The sequence below is a fragment of the Macaca thibetana genome, chromosome 1, assembly GCF_024542745.1.
Source record: "Macaca thibetana thibetana isolate TM-01 chromosome 1, ASM2454274v1, whole genome shotgun sequence".
Classification (NCBI taxonomy): Eukaryota; Metazoa; Chordata; class Mammalia; order Primates; family Cercopithecidae; genus Macaca; species Macaca thibetana.
The window spans coordinates 6,742,813-6,756,838 of record NC_065578.1 but is presented as its reverse complement, the minus strand read 5'-3'; the positions used below and the strand labels follow the sequence as shown (position 1 = coordinate 6,756,838).

Below are 14,026 nucleotides of genomic sequence, written 5' to 3'. Positions count from 1 at the left end.
CATTGGACCCCCTGCTCCCATCGGGGGTTCTGAGCTCTTCCTTCCCCTCTTCGCTCCCCCTCACTATGGTGCAGCCCAGGGAGTGGACCACATAGAGCTCTGCTTTTGTTTCCCTGAAGTCAGAGTGCACGAGGCGGCTCTTCCTGGGGTGCTGGAATGGAAGAGGAAGGGAACAAGGACGGAAGGAGAGTGGACATGAGGCTGAGGGACTTCTCAGTCTGTGAGCCTCTTGTGGAGACTCAGGATAGAGGTGGTGGACCAACAAGCACCGAGCCGGGAGGACCAACGCCTCTCCCAGGAGTGTGTGCGGAGGTGGCCCCGCCCTGGAGGGCAAGACTCTGGCTTCCTGCCCTCACTGGACTTCTCTGCCCCAAAGGGATTGCAGATGCAGGAGAGGCCAGGGGAGATGGGGACGGGACTGAAGGACCCACATGGCCTGGACGACAGGGGCCTCAGTGCCCAGTGCTGACTGATGGTAGCCATCTGAACAGCCACCCCAGGATCTGGGCTCGACCTTCCTCCCGGCACTTTTGCAGTCCCTGGAGTTGGGGTTGGGGTTTCCCCACCTGCCCGGCAGGATGGGGGCTGGAAGTCTAAACAGACTTTTCCAGCGGAAAAGTTTTCTCAGCTGGAGCAGACCCGGCCATGGGGTGGCTAAGTCCTGAGTCTGGCACAGGGAGCAATCCAGCTCTCTCTAGTGGGGCCAGGCTGAGAGGCAGCGGATTCGCAGCTTTGGGGCTGGAGCTGGTGCTGGGGCTCCAGGCACAGAGGAGCAGGGCACAGGGTCGAGATAGGGAGAGGCCAGTGGCTTCATCGATACAAGAGCAACGTCCTTCCTCCTTTGGCTGAAGCTGCTCTCCCACCGGCTCCAGGGGTAGCCGCTAACCCTCGCGGCACCGGCCCCAGTTCTGTGAAGGGTTCTAGAATGCAGGGGGACAAGGAGAGCGTCGACATGGCAGGTAGGAGCTGGCTCGATTCAGACTTGGATTTGAGTCCAAGTTTTACTTATTTTTTTTTGAAATAGGGTGTCACTCTGTTGCTCAGGCTGGAGTGCTGTGGTATAAACACAACTCACTGTAGACCTGACCTCATGGGTTCAAGTGATCCTCCCACCTCAGCCTCCTGAGGAGCTGGGACTATAGGCATGTGTCACTACACTTGGATATTTTTTTAAAAAATTATTTGTAGAGGCCAGCACAGTGGCTCACACCTGTAATCCCAGCACTTTGGGAGGCCAAAGTGGGTGGATCATCTGAGGTCAGGAGTTTGAGACCAGCCTGACCAACATGGTGAAACCCCGACTCTACTAAAAATACAAAATTAGCTGGGCATGGTGGCACATGCCTATAATCCCAGCTACTTGGGGGCTGAGGCAAAAGAACCACCCGGGAGGCGGAGGTTGCAGTGAACCGAGATCGCACCATTGCACTCCAGCCTGGGGAACAAGAATGAAACTCCGTCTCAAAACAAACAAAAAAATTATTTGTAGAGACAAGGGTCTCATTATGTTACGCAGGCTGGTTTGGAACTCCTGGCCTCCCAAAGGGCTGATATTACAGGTGTGAGCCATGGTACCTGGCCTGAGTCTAGGTTTTGATCTTGCTGTGTGGATTTGGGCAAGTCGCTTAGCCTCTCTGAGCCTCAGTTTCCTCACTTGTAAAGTGGGCATGTAGTAGTCCCTGTCTGGAGAACTGGCCAGGAGAAAACATGATCGACATGCCTGGCGCTTTGTGCATACCCCAAAAAAGGGAAGCTGTTGTCATAATATCACTAGTGATGATGGTGATGACAGTGATGACTGTGACACCCAGCAGGCAGTGCTGGCCCTGCCCTGGGGCCTGGCTGATGCTCTGGGGCCTGGACTTGTGGCAGGAAGCATCTTGCTGTGAAATCCACAGATGGCTCAGCCGCGGAATGCTGCGTGTAGATCTCTGAGGCGGCCGTTCATCTCATGCCTCTGTTCCTGGGTGTAGAGCTCCCTTTAATTATAACTCTGATGGTTTTTCTTCTCTTCTCATTCTTTTTTTTTTTTTTTTTTTTTGAGACTGAGTCTCGCTCTGTTGTCCAGGCTGGAGTGCAGTGGTGTGATCTCGGCTCACTGTAACCTCCGCCTCCTGGGTTCAAGCGATTCTCTTGCCCCAGCCTCCTGAATAGCTGGGATTACAGGAGCCTGCCACCATGCCTGGCTAATTTTTGTATTTTTAGTAGAGATGGGGGTTTCACCATATTGGCCAGGCTGGACTCGAACTCCTGACCTCATGATCCACCCGCCTTGGCCTCCCAAAGTGCTGGGACTACAGGTGTGAGCCACCGAGCCCAGCCTCTGATAGTTTTTCAAAGGAAATCACCCACGTGTGAGGCTTGGGATTTGGCAGGAATACCTTCAGGGTTTGCCTTCTCTGTGTGTGCCGTCTGCTTTCCTTCTCTGTGTGTGTGCCGTCTGCTTTCCTTCTCTGTGTGTGTGCCGTCTGCTTTCCTTCTGTGTGTGTGCCGTCGCCTGACCTGGGTGTCTGCTCCCCTTTCCTTCCCCTCTGCTCCACTCTGAAGAGGCTCCTCTGAGGTCTGCAGCGTCCTGCCTCCTGCCTCTTATTCTCAGGGGGTCTGGGATTCTGGTGGGTCACTGAGGGGGAGGGGTGGGGCTGAGTGGCACCTGCTTGCCAAGCCGCCATGTTCAGAACTTTATGTGATAGACGCAGGCAGGCGGGTGGCAGCAGTGACAGCCCACCTTTCTTCAGGTGGACGGTGGAGGAATTCTCCAGCAGCCCCCTAAGCACCTTGTCCCTGACAGCTGGAGGGAAGGCCCGGGCCAGGGGCTTTAAAACCTCATCACAGCTATGGGACCCTTTTCTTAAATAAACCTCTACCTAGAAATTCAATACAGAAGACAGATTACTGCAGAAAGGACCTGGTGGAGGCAGGATGAGGGGTTACAGGCTCTCTGGCCTGTCCCTATGCCCAGGGTACTCCTTGGCTAAAGACATTTCCAGACTCATTTTACAGATGAGAAAACAGAGGCTCAGGAGGGGAGGTGACAGCCCAAGTCACACTCCAGAGGCCGCAGGGCAGGATTTGAGACTCCCCTCGGTACCGCTGTACAGGCCGTGGCCTGTTCCAGCTGCGGGTCCCCTACTCTGGCTGTGCCCAGGCCCCAGAGAGGAGATTCTGACGTCACTGGTCTGAGGTGGTGCCTGGTATTTTTTTAAAGCTCTGCAGAGGCTCCTTCCATGTCGTTAGGATGGGAGAACACACAGCTCTGTTGAAAGCTTAAACTCAGCAGGGAACTGCAAGTCCAAGAGCAGAAACCGCTGCCGAGCTCACCATGGGAGCTTCTCCCTGTGGGAACTCTGAGCAGGTGCCCCTTGCCAAGCCAGGCCACACGTTCTCTGGGAAGATCCCTGCTGAGTTTGAACTTGGCTCTCTGGGGAGATGAGCTGATTTCAGGGCAGCCCCACCTCTGGCTTCTGGCCTTCAGGCCATACCCCACTCAAGGGTCTTGGGTCTCGGTGTAGTGAGGCTTTCGAATCCCCTGGCTGGCAGAGTCTCCTGGCATTTCAGATCAGGGCCCCCTCTGCTCTGACAACCGCCAATCAGGCCACGTTTCCACTCTAGCCCCGATGGGGGTGTGGCAGCCGCATTCTCTCTGCCTCTTGCTCTCCTCCTTATGTTGTGAAGGTTATAAAATGAAGACCCAGTGAAGGCTGACAGATTGCAAGCAGAGAGTTTCTGGATGCTTAATGCAAATTACCTACTGTCTTGGCACATGCAATATGCAGATTGTCTCCCTCCTTGCCCTGGTGTTGCCGGGGTTTGGGGGTGGGGTGGGGGTGGGGGTGGGGGTAGGGGTGGGTGGAGAAAAGCCCCCTCCTCTGAGGTGGTGAGTTGTTAGCACTGAATATCAAATACTATCAAGACGGCTTTTAACATGTCATGCTCTGCTTCCCGACATGGAATCAATCAGCGGGAAGGGAGGTTTCTATAGGGAAAAAGCGCTTTAGGAAAGGAAGGTTAATAGCCACGCATGCTGGCCTCCCCATTGGCCCCGTCCCCCTTTTAAAGCAGCAAAAGGGAAACCACATTAAAAGTACACTTGATCACGTGACCTCCCGTGACATGTAAGGCAGGAGACACAGAAAGAGGAAGGGGAATTCCCAGAAAGGTAATGTCCTGGTGGCTCTGGGTCACGTCTGTCCCCTCCTGCTCACTGTACCTCACTGGGCGGTACCTGACTCCCTGTTCTCAGGCAGAATGGCCTGAGCTGAATCCCAGACAGAGGGACCCTCTTGCAGCTCCCCATAGATGGGGCCTGGGTGGTGGTCCCTGGTCCGCTCAGGCGGTGGAGAGAGACCTGTATCCCCAGGAAGGCTGGGTCAGGGCAAGTACCAGAGAGAAGAAAGGGTTGGTATGGGGTGGGATAAGTCAGACCCAGCATGGGGCTCCACGAGATAGGGGCAGGCAGGATGGCGACACTGGCCACTGGGAAGCAGGATGCTGGCTCCTCGAAAGGTGTCCTCCTCCAGCTACCCCAGAAGCCCTGAGGCTGCCCCGTGAAACACAGGCCGGGGACTGCTTTCCCTCCGACAGGAATGCCTGCAGCGCAGCCTGTGTGAGGATCGGCCTGCAGAGCTGAGGCTGGGAGCGGCCGTTGCAGAAACCCCAGGCCCACTCCAATGCTGACCTAGCCCTCGTACAAGATGTTTACCCTAATTATGGCCCGTGGCAAGTCAGCAGCGCTTCCACTAATATGAATAATCAAAATGAAATCAATGACAACAGCATGTGGCCCATGCTTTGGAGAGCATCATCTGATGAACAATTTACCCAAGAGGCGGCCAACTGCTGGGAAAAGAGTAATTGAGATCTGGAAGAGCGGGCTGGGGGAAGGCGTAGGGGCCTCACCCCACACGGGGCAGGCTGCCAGCCGAGGGCCTCTTGGGTTGCAGCTGCTCCATCCCAGTCCCTTGGGAAGAGGCGGAGAGCTTCATCTACACAGTCTAAGCCTGAGCCACGGTAGGGCCCTTCTATTTTCCTCTGTCATGAACTGAACTGTGTCCCTGACCAAATCCATAGGTTGAAGCCCTAACCACCAATGTGACTGTATTTGGAAACAGACTTTTAAGGAGGTAACTACGGTTAAGTGAGGTCACATGGGTGGGACCCTATCCCAGCAGGACTGGTGTCCCTATAAACAGAGGAGGAGACACCAGGAGTGCCCATGCAGAGAGAAATGGTCATACGAGGACGCAGTGAGAAGGTGGCTGTCTGCAACCCAGGAAGAGAGGCCCTACCAGAAACCAACCTCAATGCCCCTTGATCTTAGGCTCCCAGCTTGCAGACTGTGAGACAATCCATTTCTGTTGTTTAAGCCCCCAGTCTGTGGCACTCTGTGAGGGCAGTGTCTTAGTCTGTTTTGTGCTGCTACAACAGAATACCGCAGACCGGGAAATTCATAAAGAACAGAAATGTATTGGCTTATAGTTTTGGAGGTTGGGAAGTCCAATACCAAGCTGCCAGTGACTGGTGAGGGCCTCCTTGCTATGTCATTGCATGGTGGAAGGGTGAAGAAAAAGAATCCATTCCCAGGAACCCTAAGTATAGCAGTTAAACATCTCCCATGGGGCCCCACGTCCAGACACAGTTGCACTGGGAATTCAATTTCAACATGAGTTTTGGAGGCAGAATAATACACTCCGCATGGGGGCTCAGGCCTCATCCTCAGGCTCTCTGGCTAGAGTCCACACCCACCCTGCTCTATGCACTGCACACTTTTGTGTGTGTGTGTGTACAGGTGTGTGTATAGGTGTGCATGTATAGATCTGTGTACATATAGGTGCGTGTATAGGTGTGGGTGTATCGGTATGTGTGTATATAGATGTGTGTATAGGTGTGTGTGTATAGGTGTATATCAGTGTGCATAGGTGTGTGGGTGTGGATATAGGTGTGTATAGGTGTGCAGGTATGTATAGGTGTGTTTGTGTGCATAGGTGTGTGTTTGTGTGTATAGGGGTGTGTGTGTGTATAGGGGTGTGTGTGTGTGTATGTGTGTGTACAGTTCAAGGGGTTCTGACATCAGGGGCTTTCCAGAATGCCTCTCTCCTCTACTACTCCGGAGGTTACTCACTGCAACCTCCGACCCCTGGGTTCAAGCAATTCTCATGCCTCAGCCTCCCGAGTAGCTGGGACTACAGGTGAGCGCCTTGGCTGCCCCTTCACCAGGGGCTGGTGACTGTGCAGGAAACTCAGGGTCCTGGGGCTGGGCCACATGCTGTCATCCTAAGCTGGATGCCCAGTTTCCTCTCCTGCCCTCCCTGACTTCGCAGGTGCTGGGCTGTCTCAGCGGGGCCAGGCCTTGCTGGCTGGGGCCTTAGTGGGCAGAAGCTCCCAAGTCCCTGGCTCCCCGCTTAGGATTTCCTCACTTCGGGGTCAGGTCAGTTGTCACTCATCTGGCCAAACCACCCAGACCAGGGCAGAAGAAACTCTTCCTTGAGCCTCCCACAGGAGGAACTTGGAGGCAGGGCCTGATGGGGACCCGCTCTTGGAAAATCACAGCAAGCAGGAGAGGAAGGAGGAAGGAAACCTGGGAGGTCGCTGCAAGGAGGACGTCTCAGCAACGTGGCGTCCAAGCCTGGGCGCTGGGGCTTCCTTGAGGCATGCGCTGGCCTTGTCACAGCGGCAGGCTTTGTGCCTGGCTTGGGGCGCATTTGGGGGGAGTTTCGACAAAAACCAAAAGAACCTAAGAAGGGTTCATTCCAGACTGTCCAGGATGTGTGTGGGAGCAACGCTTGGCTCCATGACAGGGCCTCCTCATTTGGGGTGTGGTGGGGGTGGGGAGAGGACCCCCGAGGGACGGCAGGGGGTGGAGGGGCAGCTTCATCTTGGCTGTCTTTCATTCCTGACGTGGCTGTCCCATGAGGTGGTGGGGCTTTTCCAAAGGGGAGGGAACACCTCCAAGTGCAGTGCCCTGTGCTGGCCACACGGGAAGAAGGGGCCAGAATTTAGAAACAGCGGGAGACAGGGTGGCAGCACCATGCTGGCCTGGGGTCAGAGCCCCAAGTGGCCGCAGCTCTTTCCCTCACACACTGTGTGATCTTATAACAAGATCTTTGATTCCTCTGGCTCTTAGTTTCTTCATCTGGAAAGTGGGTGCCTCTTGCCGGTTCACCTGACTGTATGCCATTGGACCCTATCCAGGTGGCCCCACCCCTGGATTCTGATGTGATGGCATCCACAGGAGATCTGCCCGGGCCAGGGTGGAAAGCTGCATGAGAGGGGAAGCCCTCTGCTCTGCAGTCCTGCCTGGAAGACTTTGGAAAGGAGTTGGACGAGGAGACAGAGAGAACTCCAGACGTCTGCCTCAGCTCCTGGTGGCCCCCGGAATGGGTGAGAGCCAGCTACCTGCCCCCTTTGCTCTGTGGGGCACTAACTCTTGGAAGGATGACAGGGCAAGGCCACCTGGAGCTTTGACCACCATAGTTACTGCACAGGCGGCACCTGCTGGAATCGATGCTTGGCCTTCCTTCACATGGGAAGAGATTTCTGGGTGCTGTGATGAGCGAGTGGCAAGGACAAGGGGCACTGTCCTTTTCTGGAGGGCTGTGGGGGGTCCCGTCCTCCTCCTCCAACTGAGTTTGTCCAGTCTACCCACCTAGGTACCCCGCCGCCCAAGGAAGACCCAGAAAGAGGGTGGCCATTTAACTAGTCAAGCCAGGTCACCCTGGGAGCCGAGAAAGGGTGCTGTGGTCATTTGTCCAGGTGCTGGTATAACCTGGGATGCCCTCTGGCAACCCTGCGTGTGTGGCTGCTCTCCTTATGAACCACGTGTCTCAGGCGGATGGGAGAGGGACTGGCCACGTGTCTCTCCTGCAGTGAATGGGGCCCCTTTGGAGTCCTCGGTGTTGTTGACACTAGGAGGCTGTCTCCATGGCGACAAGGTCAATGGGAAATGGCAGCCGGGTTGGTTTAATTTTCACTGTATTCTTGTTGACAGGAATAAAGGCCCTGCTTCTGATTTCTTGGTTCAACTGGATGAAATTTTCATTAGATTTAACTTCTCATATCCAGACACCCACATACTATTCAATTTCCCGATCTCACCGCTCAACTCTCATTCGTCTATTGGTCCTGAGGACAAAATTTTCAGAAATCTCATTTCGAGGAGCGCAGAGGCTGAGGGGGGACGGGATGGAGCGTGCGCCCGCCGCGTGCACGTGAGGGGACCTCTCTGCCGTGTCCCCAGTGAGCCTGTCATTTCTGGGGCTCGCTGTTGGGGCATGACAGTCCTCCATCTGCCAGGGGGCATGGGCTTCGTCCCAGCATCACACACCCTGTGGAAAAGGCAGGGCTGGAGGTTCCAGCAGACTGCCAGGGTGTTGAGAGCTTAACCTTGCCGTATTCTTTCTTCTTGCAGGTGGGATGGACCTTGTCAATGAGGGGTAGGGAGAGGCACCATTCCAGCCCGGCCAGTGACTCCGTCATCAGGAAATACAGAGCATGTGGGGTGGCATGTCCTTTACCCCTGCCCCTGGCCTCACAGGAAATCTCCAAGGTGCTCAGCGACATACAAAGTGGCATCTTAGAGCCATCCCGAGGCTCTCGGAATCTTCCGATGTGCTAAGTGGCATTGTTACCAGGCTGGGAATTCTTTGCGTCGTGGGAGAAGTGTGAATGCACTAGGAGTGCTGGCCGCCTGGCAACGTCAGAGCCTCATGGTGATCTGCAGATCGGGGTGCATATGGCCTCTGGAATTCCCTTCTCCCCACTCTGTCCAAACTGCAGCCCCCTCCCCCGGGCACTGCTCAGGGCAGAGAGAGCAGGGAATGTGGGACTGATGAGCTTTTCCCCTGCCCCTCCAGGCCACTCAGAAAGAGGGGTGGGGACCAAGTGGGATTCTGGATGCTTCCATCTTGCTTCTGGTAAGATTGCTCTAGGGCCCTGGACTCAGGTTCCTCCTCGTGTGCTGGGAGGCAGCACCGCAGGAAGCCAGGCTCCGTCCACAGAGCAGCTGCCTCTGAGCTCCCAACTACCTGGCCCGGAGCCTTCCTTTTTTAAAGAGAGGCTGAAAATCTGGAGATCTGAATGTTGGCAACGAATTCTAATTTTGACAGAACCACTCCCTGGCACCTAGCAGGGCTCAGCATCAGCTCTGTGTAGCAGTCAGGACCTGGGACGTGGGTGGGGCCCTGTATCCCCAACACCAGCACAGGGATGAACTCCATGAAAGGGGGACTCCTGTCACAGAAGCGGCTATGCGGCCTTGAAGCGGCCCCGGGCAGCAAGGTGCCGGGAGAGACAGGAAATCAAAAGCAGTATTTCTCTTCCAGTCCTACTCGGGGGCTGGATTGGCTCCACAAAACTAGCTGGAGTGAGACACCAACATTTGCAAAACAAACCTGGATCCTGGGAGCAAAGTAGGAAGCAAGCCCCACACTCAAGTCAGCCTCTCCGTGCCCACCCTCTGCTGTCCTCTGTGCCAAGTTGGAAGGGGGCTGCAGGCATTCCGGCAGGAGCCAGGAGGAGGGCTGGGACCCACCTGGAGATCCCAGGAACCTGCCCTGCCTGCTCCTCACGCCAGCAGCTCCTTCCCAGAGGGAAGGGTAAAAGGCAGAGGAAATGCTCGCCAGGAACCGCCAGCACTATCCCTGCCTCCCCCATGACTCCCAGGCCCTGCAGATGCAGGCAGGGAGCCAGGCCTCTGCTCTCAGGGACAGAGCTGCCATCCAGGCCCTCGGCCTGCCGTGGGGACACAGATGTGCTTCTTCTTATGCAACTCCACGATTTCTCACAAGCGCAAATCAACAAGTGTCTAGCAAGGCCCCACCATGTGCCGGCACCAACACCTCAGCTGCAAAAAAAGGAAACTTCTAGAGGCATATTTCTTAACCCAGAGTCTACAGAAAGTCCTCACGCAGTCCTGGAACATCCAGAAATGATACACCCAGTACTTAGTGCACGCCAGGGAGTGGCTTCCTCTGGGAGTGCGGCTAGACTAAGCTCCATGTGGCCTCCGATGCCTGCCCTCCTCCCACCCGGATGTGAGAACCAGCCGACGCCTGAGGAGGCCTGTGGCCCAAAGAGGTGCTGGTCCTGCTCTTGGCTGGTCTCTTGCCAGAGGCTGCTGTAGGCCAGGGTTTCTTAAAAAGTATGGTCTCCTGGGGACCCCAGGACAAGAACCTAGCTTCATAAAAAACTCAGGGTCTGAAGCCCACTCCAGACCCAGCGAGTCAGAATGTCTGGGGAAGGGCCTGCCTTTCAGCCCCATCCAGGTGGTTCTGAGGGGAGCCATTGTCTCTGCTCAGGCTTTCTGGGGCCTTGGTGGATTCCAGGGTAAGATTCTCAGCTCCCTCTGAGCCCCAGAACTGGGTGGCCTGGGAGGCCCGAGCTCACTCGTGACATTCAGCCATTTGCTCCTATCCCAGAAGTCTCTGCTCAGAGGTAAGGACCCCGGAACATGCTTCTAAGTGAACACTGCTGGCCAGAAAGAGTTCTAGCAACATCCCCTCTCTCTCCCACCTGGGGCTGACCCCCCAGCTCCTCACTGTGCCCACACCTGTAGCTCCATGGGGGAAAAGTCTTTGCAGCTCTCTTTTCTTCTTCTTCTTCTTTTCTTTCTTTCTTTTTTTTTTTTTTGAGGTGGAGTCTCACTCTGTTGCCCAGGCTGGAGCACAGTGGTGCGATCTTGGCTCACTGCAACCTCTGCCTTCCGGGTTTAAGTGATTCTCCTGCCTCAGCCTCCCAAGTAGTCGTGATTACAGGCACCTGCCACCATTCCTGGCTAATTTTTGTATTTTTAGTAGAGATGGGGTTTCACCATGTGGTCAGGCTGGTCTCAAACTCCTGACCTCAGGTGATCCACCTGCCTCAGCCTCCCAAAGTGCTGGGATTACAGGTATCAGCCACCGTGCCCGGCCCTCTTCTCTTCTCTTCTCTTCTCTTCTCTTCTCTTCTCTTCTCTTCTCTTCTCTTTTCTTCTCTTCTCTTCTCTCTCTTCTTTTCTTTAGACAAGGTCTTGCTCTGTCACCCAGGCTGGAGTGCAGTGGCACCATCTCAGCTCACTGCAGCCCTGAACTCCCCAGGTTCAAGTGATCTTCCCACCTCAGCCTCCCAAGTAGCTGGTGTGCACCACCACATCTGGCTAATTTTTCTATTTTTTGTAGGGCCAGGGTCTTGCCATGTTGCCCAGGCTGATCTTGAACTCCTAGGCTCAAGTAACCTTCCTGCCTCAGCCACCCAGAGTGCTGGGATTACAGGGGTGAGCCACCATGTCCAGTTATCTTTGAGACTTTCAGGCTGGCTGCTGTCCTTCCTCGATGGACTCTGGCTGAGCCTTAGGGATACCTGCTCCTAGTCAGGGTCAGAGCTCCCAGCCCACCGTCCCCAGCCAGCCAGGTGATGCTGGATCAGGATCGACTGAGCTGGAGAGGAAAAAAGGTGGGCACAGGCACCTCTCCCTAGGGTCTCCTGCTGCTAGTTCCAGCCCCAGCCCAAGCCCCACCACTCCAGAATAACAGAGCAGGTCCCCAACAGCTTCCCAGCACATCTCAGACACCAGGTCCAGAGGCAGGAGTGGGACAGGCCCCCGCCTGCAAGCTCCCGGTGGCCTGGGCCGGGGAGTCAGGCTTCCCGGGGCGCCCGTCTCCGAGCGGGTCCGCTGCCGCTGGCCACCAGGTGGCGCTGGTCGACCAGGAACGGTTCCGCGAGCCCCGGAAAGGAAGCCTTTGTTGATTTTCCTTCTTGATATTCTATAATCACCAGGATTACAATCTAAGCAAAAAACAAAACAAATAAACACAGCCCCCCCTTCTGGATCTTTGCTCTTTGTCTGAAAAATTATGAGAAAACAAAAGGCTCATTGAACATACAACCCCAGGCTTGGGTACTGGCAACAGCGAGGGCCTTCGGCACAGAGGGAGGGAGGCTGGGGGCGGTCTGGGGATCCCGGGCTCTGCGACCTCTCCCAGTGTGAGCTGGGTCCCTGGAGAGCAGGTGCCGGCTCAGCAGTCGCTCTGAGCGGATTTCTCTGCCGCTGCAGCCACTGCTCAGCAATGAGGGGCTCCCGTTTGCAGCCAGCTAGCCCAGGCCCGGTCCTGGAAACGGTGTGGTGTCTCGGCAGCACCACCTTACAGGTGCTGAAGGCTGGCAGGGCTGACACCCTGGCCCCTGAGAAACCAACAGGCTGCAGGTGAGGACCAGCGTGTTAAGGGAGATGGACGGTGGGGGCCATGACAGCAAAAGCAAGCCCACACTCGCCAGGGCATCCACCCAACTCAACAGGGCCTCCACTTACACTCACTAGGGCCTCCATCCAACTCACTGTGGCCTCCACCCTCACAGTCACCATGGCCTCGATGCAACTCACCATGACTTTCACCTTCACAGTCACCATAGCCTCCACCCTCAGTCACCAGGGCCTCTATCTACCTCAACAGGGCCTCTGCTCACACTCACCAGGGCCTCCTCCCAACTCACCAGGGCCTCCACCCAACTCACCATAGCCTCCACCTTCACAGTTACCATGACCTCCACCCACATGCCAGGGCCTTCACCCTCACAGTCACCATGGCCTCCACCCACAGTCACCAGGGCCTCCATCCACCTCAACAGGGGCTCCATTCACACTCACCAGGGCCTCCACCCAACTCACCAGGGCTTCTACTCAACAGGGCCTCCACTAACACTCACCAGGGCCTCCATCCAACTCACCGTGGCCTCCACCCAACTCAACAGGGCCTCCACCCAAGGGGCCTCCACTCAACCCAACAGGGCCTCCACTAACACCATGGCCTCCACCCACTCATCAGGGCCTTCACACTCACAGTCACCATGGCCTCCACCCTCAGTCACCAGGGCCTCCATCCACCTCAACAGGGCCTCCACTCACACTTACCAGGGCCTCCATCCAACTCACCGTGGCCTCCACCCAACTCACCAGGGCCTCCACCCAACTCACCAGGGCCTCCACTCAACTCAACAGGGCCTCCACTAACACCATGGCCTCCACCCACTCACCAGGGCCTTCACACTTACAGTCACCATGGCCTCCACCCTCAGTCACCAGGGCCTCCATCCACCTCAACAGGGCCTCCACTCACACTCACCAGGGCTTCCACCCAACTCAACAGGGCCTCCACTCACACTTAGTATGGCCTCCATCCAACTCATCGTGGCCTCCACCCAACTCAACAGGGCCTCCACTCAACTCACCACGGCCTCCACCCAACTCACCATAGCCTCCACTCTCACAGTAACCGCGGCCTCCACCCAACTCACCATAGCCTTCACTCTCACAGTAACCATGGCCTCCACCCAATTCACCAGGGCCCCCACCAAACTCACCAGGGCCTTCGCCTACACTCACTATGGCCTCCACCCCACACTCAGGATGGCCTCCACCTCCACTTTCAACATGGCCTTTGTGGCCTCACATTTACTATGGCCTCCACCTCCTACCATGGAGGTGAGGTTGCTTTTGGAGGAAGTGTGGGGGTGGAGGCGCTGAATCCCCACGCACTTGTGCCTGTGGATACATCATGTGCCCGTGCAGAAGCATGGAGGTGCATGGAGCACTTGTGTGGTGTGCGTGCAGGGTGGGTGCAGGCCCTGGGACTCTGCTGACTCCACAGCCAGCCCTCCTGCTGCCCGCCCAGTGATGCAGAGGACACCTGCCCCAGAGGCCTGAGCACTCTGGCCTGACGCCAGCGGAGCTCTGGGGTGGGCGAGCAGGGTGGAGCTAAACCCGGAGGCGGCTGCGGGAGCTGCCTGCTGATCTCCAGGCCTTCGAAGCCTGCAGGAAGGCCCAGGCCTTGCTCATGGCTGCAGGGCCATCTGGCCAGCCAGGGCACTCCAAGAGGAGCCTCCAGGCGGTAGAGCTGAGACAAGATCACCACACGGGAAGGGCTGTGAACATAGCTTAAAAGTCATGCCCTCACCACTCACTCCGGATGGAACAACCTCACCAACAGCTTGCTGGGAAATGCCTGGTGTGCCATCCCCTCCTGGGCTGCCAGGAAATGGGCAGGGAAGAAAGCCACGG

General features: G+C 56.3%; 2 protein-coding genes across 10 annotated transcripts in view; both read right to left on the bottom strand.

The window, feature by feature from the left end:
- The window catches only part of CAMTA1 (calmodulin binding transcription activator 1), a 1,003,074-nt gene that overhangs the window by 110,420 nt on the left and 878,628 nt on the right, over nucleotides 1–14,026 (bottom strand). The window lies entirely within an intron of this gene.
- VAMP3 (vesicle associated membrane protein 3) overlaps nucleotides 1–14,026 on the bottom strand; it is a 707,779-nt gene that overhangs the window by 121,952 nt on the left and 571,801 nt on the right. The window lies entirely within an intron of this gene.